Raw genomic sequence first — 9,276 nt, 5'->3', positions numbered from 1 at the left:
CTGTGCTCATCATGTCTGCTTGTGCCTATGGCCCAGCAAACAAAGATACTAAGGATGCTTCCACCCTGACTCTACCAGATACTTTCATAGACAGGAGGACAGCCAGGCCATACTGTGTCTGACCCTGTCTTCCTTCATGGGAGTGTGGTTGATGGCCTCCAGGGTACACTCTGAACCTGGAGGGTGGGGTGATGCATGAGTCACCTCTTAACACAAAGTCACACAAACACAAGCCTTTCTTTCACTTTCATGGGCAAAGGGCCAGGAGTCACTCCATCTTGCACGTATGTCTTTGTCTTCGACCAGGAATAAAGAGGCTTTTGCATTTGCAGAATCTCTTTCTTTTCTTTTAATGTTTTTATTTATTTTTGAGACAGAGAGAGACAGAGCATGAATGGGGGAGGGGCAGAGAGAGAGGGAGACACAGAATCTGAAACAGGCTCCAGGCTCTGAGCTGTCAGCACAGAGCCCAATGCGGGGCTCGAACTCATGGACTGTGAGATCATGACCTGAGCCGAAGTTGGATGCTCAACCGACTGAGCCACCAAGGCGCCCCAGAATCTCTTTCTTCATAGACTGGGAAGGTAGCAGTGGAATGAAGTGTCTTCCTGGGGATCCCCCAAGTCCTCAGTTCTGATTTGAGCACATGGGCACAGATATAAACACACACAGATGAGAGAAGTCAACCACAGTGGCTGTCTGCCAGCTTGTGTGCAGGTGGGTGGTCTGAGGCAGGAGCCCTGTTGGGGGTGGGGTGGGGTGCTCAGCTGCTCGCTGAGGTGCTAAAGTGGTGGGTTTGCAGCGGAATTTCGTTCCAGCACTGAGAGCCACCCCCCCCCCCCACCTCAGATGAAGTCATAAACGACAGCAATAACATACCGACCTAGACATAAGTCAACAGGATTCTGTTCATTTTACTTATTTGAGTCAAATACTGGTCTCACCAAAATCTGAGATAGGGCAACAAAGGGAATCAAAGAACTCAATTCAGATAGCTGTTCAAAATCTGGAAGGTGGCACCAACTGTTATTTCCCCCCTGGTGATGGGGACAGTCTTCTAGTTCATATGCGATGTCTTGTCCAAAACTGTGTTTGATGGTTGCTTATCCAAATGTCGACTAGACCAATATGTTATCATCAGCAAGAGGGCCCATTTTCACAGAGCGAACGCTGTTCGTTTCCTTCTCTCAGGCCCTAGGCGGCCCCATTGCCGCACCAGGGGGGAGCCCAGATTCCCTTGTCTCCCCACCCAGGTGGCCACCGTCTCTGTCTCTCTTGGGAGACCAGTCAGGCACCTGCATTTTCCAGAGACTCTTGCTTCTCCCTCAGTTCCTGCTAATGTTGGCTTAGCTTCTAAATTCTAAACTTTCCTTCCAAAATCACTAGATACCTGAATTAAGAGCGCATTTTTTTTTTCTTTCAAAATGCAAAGTTCATGCTTGGGCTCCAAAAATCCCTACAGGTCGGCAGCCCACAGCCCACAGCCCACAGCACGCTACTGAGAGCAAGGACAGTCTGCACAGCTGGGTATGGAAAGACTCTGTGGCTTGATAAGCACCGGCCCCCACCTTGTTCAGGAGTCTCAGTGAGAAAACAATTTCTAGCCCCGGATTGAGTCAGTTAAGAGGCTAGAGAAGAGGGCAATGGATGCTGATGAGGCCAAGAGAGCCAGTGACAGCCTTTCCTGCCACTGAGAAAAGCACTGTCCCCACGTGTCTTGTGTCCCTCACTGCCGTGTCTCCGTGTTCTCTCTCCTTCCCCAGAGTCTCTGGAAAACCACGATCCAGTAAGTAAGGGGTTAACAGGGATGCGGCAGGGCCCGCCTCCTTCTCATTGGTCTCCTGGGCATTACCAGTTAACTATTTTGGATATTGCCCTGGCGTCCTGCACAGCACTGCTTTGGAGGGAAGAGGTATCTGTTTCACCCGGGTCGTAGAAAGAGAATTGTCCTAAGTCAAAGGAAGACAAGGCTGGAAATAAAGGAGGATCAGGGACACCATGGGGATGGGAGTGTGGCATCGCCCTAATTGAGATGCCATCTCAGCTTCCCCTTCCCCCACGGTCCTGCTTAGGGGACTGTCCCCTTGTGAACAGAATGGGAAACAGGGTGGAGGCACCTCAAGTGCTTGGCAAGGAAGGGAGGTGGAGGGAGCAGGAGTGATTTATAAATCCTCCTTAGAGCGGAGAAGCACCTTGCTATCAGTTTTATAGCTGACTCTCCCAGCGCTTACAGACAGACCTGTGATATCTGCATTATTACAGCTTCCCCACACCCATCCTTCGCACTTTTGTAATGTAGGGAAGAGAGAGATTAATTGTATGGTGAAACTCTTCAACAATCTGCGGAAGCTCTGCATTCCTGACATTAATCTTTCCCCAAGTGCCCTGTCATTAACTTGAAAAATCAACCGGGCAAAACCTTAAAGAAGGTTCATGCAAATGGAAACACATAAATAGTGTGCAGGATGAGATGGGGCAGGGCTGTCTGGCTGCCTGAGGACCTAGCAAGATGATACATAAAGCTTTTTTCCAGAATGCTCCATCCATGGAACATGTCATTTATCCACAACCCTGGACTGTTGAGTTAGAATCGCTTATTTTGGGCTTGGGCCTGGTAAGAGCATGAAAAACATTTCCATCTTCAAGTTGGTTTTTTTTTTTTTTCAAATTATGCAAATAAAAAATCACTTTTCTCCCTCAGTCTCCAAAAGAAAATCTCATTCCCCTCTCCATTTGTGGAACCAACCAGCTGCCTTTACCTAAATTGTCTCCGATGTGAAAAGAGAACAAGCAGAATGCGTTCATTTGGAGATTTTCCCCTATGATAAGTGTTCCGTGATGCCAAATTTGATTAGTTTGATCGTATGTAAAATTGGCTGGAGCGCTCTATTGATGTATTAATTTTGGAACTTTCGGATCTGCTTTTCCCGATAAGACTCTTCCACTCGTGAATGTGCTCTTATGTAAATAGAGCTCTCCGTGCTGGCAAAATCATGATGACAAGCCAGACGAAAAAAAAAAAAAAGAAGTTTCTACCCAGGAGAAATGGTCCTCAAGTGGGGTTTGGTGGGTATGGATTTCACCACAGAGGCAGTCCGGGGTGGCGGGTGCAGATTGTACGTCTCTGAACCGGCCACTCCTCTGTGTGTTCACACTTTAAGTTTCTTGCTGCAGAGTTTGACGTGACACGTTGGTGGCTTGAAGATGAGAAGTACGGAGGCACCACTATTTCACCTGCTGCTTGCAAGGCATCTCTGGTGTTTGCAGGGAGCCGAATCTCCCCAGCGCGGAGTGCACTCTTCCAAGGTCATGTTGACCAGTCACCTGACGTAGGCAGAGCCAAGGATACACGATTGAAATACAACCAGGCTAAACGAACAGACATAACTAGAGATTCTTAAAAAGGGAAACTTAGGGATTTGCTCAGTTTCTCTAGGTTTAGTGGAAAGCTAACTACATACATCGCATCAAACCTGTCATGTGTGTGATTGAAACCCAGAATAGAGTAGAATTTAAGATAAGAAGTGACTCAGCACTGACTAGATTTTGCCCTTTGTGAATGGTAAGTGATCACAAAAGTTAAAACTTAGCAGAGGCTTAGATTTAAGGGTTTGTTTTCAATTACTCATTCAATTAATGTTTATTGAGAGTCTCTGGGATGTGGATGTCACTATTAAATGAGGCAAATGGTCAAGAAGCTTATAATTTCAACAGCCTAAGAAAAATACTGGGATAACAGATAATTTAATCACATATAAACAGGTCACATGTGGACTCTCCCGAAAAAACCCTCTTGTCTCTGGTCTAGTAATGTCTGTAGCTGGGAAGAATAAAAGAATGATTTGACGTCATGATTAGGGATTTGTTTGGACTTTGATTACTAACTAAATTAATAGTTTATTTTTATTTATTTTTACTTTGTTGTAAGTGTATTTATTTATTTTGAGAGAGACAGCATGAGCGGGGAAGGGGCAGCGAGAGAGGGAGAGAGAATCCTAAGCAGGCTCCCCACTGTGGGCATGCAGCCCGATGGGGGCAGGAACTCAAGAGACAAGTGAAATAGTGACCTGAGCCGCCAAAACCAAGAATTGTACGTTTAACCTACTGAGGCACCCAGGTGCCCCAATAGTTTATTTTTACAAACTAGATGTTCAACCGAAGTCAAAGTCATTTGTGCGCAAAGTAAACATGTTTGAGTTTTCACACTTTTTACAAAGAACATCAGGAAGGCACGTTGGACTAAAATTTGGTGGAACTTTACCTATTCAGATCATTTCCTTAAACTAAAAGTAGTAATTAATACTTGTGTAGCACTTATTAAATGCCAGGCCCTGTTCTAAGACACAGACACGCACACACTTCATTGATTTCTCTAAAGCAACCGTATGAGGGGCATATAGCCATCATCTGCATAAATGAATGAGGGGCGGCAGAACGTGTCACCTGAAAACAGGACGCTTTGGTGTAAGGGTTATTTTGAGCACAAGGCAGTTGAAAACAGCAGGTGCAGGAAGGATGCTTACCCCTCCTCTTTCTTCCTAAAGCAAGAGCTAACCCCCCCTGTGAAATGTGCCCTCCCTGAACCGGGAAGAAAGAAACATTCTCAACACCAGGGATGAGAGTTGAGGTGGACAGAAATCCCTACAACCAGACCTTGTTATGATAACCACTTCCTTTGGTCTCCCCTTAGTTTTTAGTCACTGTCCCTCAGTTGCCTTTGTTCAACCTACCCTATGGCTTTGCCACTTCTTTGGGTCTTCATTTTCCTGTAGGGCCTCCTGTGTACGTGTCCGTATACAAACCCGTGTGTGCTTCTCCTCTTAACCTGTTTCAGGTCATCTTAAATCTCAGGAGCAGCCATAATAGAATACTTCATTAGGCACAGGACTCAGGATGATGGTGGTCAACCCCACAGATGGTCCCACATTCATCAAATTCATACCACAGACCCTGGAGATAGAAAAACGGCCAAGACCTGACCCTTGCCCCATGGCATACCTTCTAGAAAATGGATACCGTACGGATACAGAGGAGCCCGGGGTGGTGGCCTCCTTTCATGGAGGATGAAAGGCCCCGATGGTGGGCGGGGCGTACGATTCTGCCTGGAGCCTTCACCAAGCATTCGACACATTGAATTCTTGGGTTGTCAGTTCCTGCAAGGTGGCTTGGGCAAGCTGAAGTCATGTGTAAAGATTCCCCAAATTCTGACCGTGGACTTGAGGCAATACAGTGGTTCCAGCTGTGATCTTTTTCCAAACAGAGCAAGAATCAAGGTTACAGTATCCTTAGAAGTAAGAAAGTGCATTGTTAGGTTTATTGCATCTAATGTGAAGATCTTGGTCAGCACCAGGAGGAGGGAGTGGAGATAATGTCCTTCGTGTAAAAGTAGAAGAGATTACAGGTCTCTGGGGATTGCCTGAGACCCCCCCCCACTCCCTCACATGCCCCTATTCTGTTCATGAGACAGTTCATCAGCAACAGTCCCTGACCTCGACTCCATATCCGGAGTAATAACAGTATGAAAGGTAACAATAAAAGGAAATTAATACTTTTGAGAATTGCAGAATCGAGTGGTTTTAGCAGCAACTTTACATTATTTCGCAAACATTTTTCAGGGCCAGGGCTCACAAAGAACTTCATGACAGCAGTGTATTGGTAGCACGTTTGCTTGGATGGTGTGGTCCAATAATATGTGTGTGCTTGTGTGTGTCTGTACGTGGTTTACCAGTCTCAAACAGCCGTGTGTAATGTGTACATCCCAACAAAAGCCACCTGAGACCCTTCACCTAATCTGGTTAGATCAATCTCACTTTCACGTTCACCGCTGTGTCTAAAAGAATCATGCACATTCTACGGTTATTTACGTATGCTGGCTCCATAAAGGGTAAGGTTGAACTCTTTTCCTAAAGCACCCTGTACATTTTCACATGCTAGCACTGTAATAGAATTTCAAGTATTTGCCGGTCACTAGCAATCTGTTCTAACTTCTAAAAGGTGAGGAAATTGAACGTGGTATTCAAATCAGGAATTCCTGAAGCCTCGCTGAATTGGCTGCTCCTGGCTGTCGTCTTGCGGCCATGCTGTGCACCTTAATTTTGCTTCAAGAATGTGCCTAAGGGAAGCATTTAGCCACTGACACTTCGAAACCTTTATTGGATGACTGGGCACTGGCTTCATGAAAGATACATGGTAATCATAAGAAAAGTCAAAAGTTCCAATTAGAAAGTATAAATCATCTCTACAGCATGAGAGGCAAACCATGAGCCAATGCTTGGAGTTCACAGCCTTGAAAAACAATGCTCTCAGCCCGCACACTATAGTTTGTCTGCGTTAGGGAGATGCTGAAGTGATGCTCCTTCCTCCACCAGGGTAACGGCCAAGTCCCTCAGCACTCAGCACTGTGGTTGTGAGGGATTCACTTCCCAGAATCGTGGAATCCTGGCAAACAGAGGCACAGGGATTCTAGAAGCCGTCAGTGTGAGAGAAAGTCAGCATTCTCACCTCCTCTAAAGAAGATTGTCACAGTGTGCTTTCATCATATTCTTTGTTTTATTTTATTTTTTTTAAAGTTTATTTACTCTGAGAGAGAGAGAGGGAGCAAGAGGGGCAGAGCGAGAGAGAGAGAGAGGGAGAGAGAGAGAATCCCAAGCAGGCTCAGTGCTGGCAGCACAGAGTCCAACACGGGGCTCACTCCCACGAACAATGAGATCATGACCTGAGCCGAAATCAAGAGCCAGATGCCCGACCAACTGAGGGGCCCAGGTGCCCCTTTCATCATATTCTTTGAAAGGGAATATGAGAAATGAAGACACTTTATTTGCATGTGACTGCAAAAGTCTTTCTGAAAGAAGCGTTGGTGAGGGTGTGGAGAAATTAGAATTCCCATCATTGCTGGTGGGAATGCCACATGGTGTGGTCCTTTCGGAAAACGCTTGGACACTTCCTCAAAATGTTAAATGTAGAGTTACCATATGATGGGGAGGTTCTACCCAGACCTACACACCAAGAGAATCGAAAACTCACGTCTCTGTGAAAACCTGTGTACCGAAGTTCTCACTGGCATTTTTTCATAATAGCCAAATTGGAAATAGCCCAAATGTTCATCAACAGATGGATGAGTAAACAGAATGTGGGTTTTTGCGCAGTGGGCTATTTGATATTTTGTTAAAAAAAAGAATGAAGTTCTGATATACTTTACAACATGGACGACCCTTGAAAACACTGTGCTCAGTGAAAGAAGCAGTAACAATAGGCCACATATTGTGTGATTTCTTGACACGCAATGTCCACTCGAGGCCAATCCAGAACCATAGACGATGGATCAGTGGTTTCCAGAACCTGGGGTGGGGAGGCCTGGAGGGCAGAGCTGAGTCACCTGAAGTGTTTGTTTTGGGGTGATGCCGATGACACAGTGGTGATGTTTCACAACTCTGTGAATACATTAAAAACCACTGAACTTTAAAGAGTGAATGCTATGTGGATTATAGTTCAGGAAAGCTGTTATAAAATTTTTATTTTGAGCTGCGTTAGATGGTCCAAGCCTCTGTCCCTGCAAATTCCTGTAGATGATCAAGATTTAGCTGGTTATTTCGAGACGTATTATAGCCTGAAGATAAAATAAAGCCGCCTTTGAAGATAAACAAAGACAACAAAGCAACAAGAAGTTATTTTTTTCACATGTGCTAGGATTTCATGTTTTCAAACATCTGAAGGGAATCATCCATAAAATGAATCAGAATGATAATAGATATGTTTTTGCAATACTTTCCCAGATGGTTTATTCAAACACATTCCGGGCGATGATAAATACAGAAGCTTGTGGAGTTTCGTACTACGAGACTCAGTTGGAGATGAGGCCAGAGAGCAAGTCCTCGGAGGGAGCATTTCCTACTCGTATTTTCTAGGCTGTGGAGCATGTGTTAGTTGAGGGAAGGATTAAATGGTTTATTATTTTACGGTTGTTCCTCGATGGAGGAAGTAGTAAACTCACGAGTGGATAAATATGGGATATGTACAAGCGGGTGTCATTGTGGAGCCCTGACTGTACTTCCGAAGTCGGCTTCTTCCTTTGGCTCCAAGAAGAACTTTGGAATTTTGAAGCGCTTTCAAGAAATGAAATGATCCTAAAATATTTGTGGTCTGGTTTATGTGCAGAATGCGTCCCAGAGGGTTCTCTGGTTTCCTAACTACATGAGCAGCGACGTTAAGAACTTTGAGCATAATGACACAACACGCCATAGTTCTCCAAACCAAAATGAGAACAATGTTTCCTGAAAAGTGTCCTGAAGAGTAATTATTTTGGAGTGAAACCTCATTCTCAGTTACATCATGTAATCCTAAAATACTTTCAAAGGAATTAAAGCAATATTGAGACGACACAGGACTTTTCATCAATCTTTAACTATTGGTTTTCCCTCCTGAGCCCAGGAAAACCAAGACTCCCTATGAATACATGTGCTGTAAAATGTCCCCAGTAGAGAACCCACAACCCCAAGGTCAGGAGTATGTTCTACTGACTGAGCCAGCCAGGTGCACCTAAGCATTTGAAAAGTTAAAATAAAATAAAATAAAATAAAATAAAATAAAATAAAATAAAATAAAGTAAAAATAAAATAAAATATACCCAATAGAAAAACAATTTATAAACATACTGTTTGCCAAGGGTGAAGGGAACCGAAGAGGATACTGTTTCTGAATGTTATCACACTCTTTGAGTCCTTTCACATGGGGTCACTTGCCATTTTTGAAAACATTTTTAAGCAAGAGTTAGCAGTCTTCCCTCAACAAACAATCAAATTGGCAGAGTTTATAGTTGTTAGAATGTGATAATTTATTGATTGAAACAACATTTTTGTTGTTGATGTTGTTGATGATGAAGGTCATCATTGGACTTTCTCTAGAATGCCATTGCTTCCATCAACGTCTCCTTATGAGGTTAAGAGCTCACAACCCAGGAGGGCAGAAACCTCAGGTCCAATCATTGATGTTTAAACATTTTGAGAATTCCTTACTGATTTATTAACATGAACTTGCACACTCTTGAGACCACGTAAGAAGTAAGTCCATCAGAATTCTCCTGGGGAAATTCTTTGGTTAAAGAAAATGCTATGAAAATATTAGTCAATATCACAGTGTTTTACACATGGAAAAATGTGACGCAGTCTGCCAACTCTCTTAATTCTGGAGTTTGAACAGTTATTCTAGTTTCCTTGATTAAAGGGCTCCTTCTTCCCACCCTCTGACAGCTGTTATAACTCATACAAAATAGAAGACCTC

This window comes from Prionailurus viverrinus, chromosome A1, assembly GCF_022837055.1.
Source record: "Prionailurus viverrinus isolate Anna chromosome A1, UM_Priviv_1.0, whole genome shotgun sequence".
Taxonomy (NCBI): Eukaryota; Metazoa; Chordata; class Mammalia; order Carnivora; family Felidae; genus Prionailurus; species Prionailurus viverrinus.
This window is presented reverse-complemented; position numbering follows the sequence as displayed.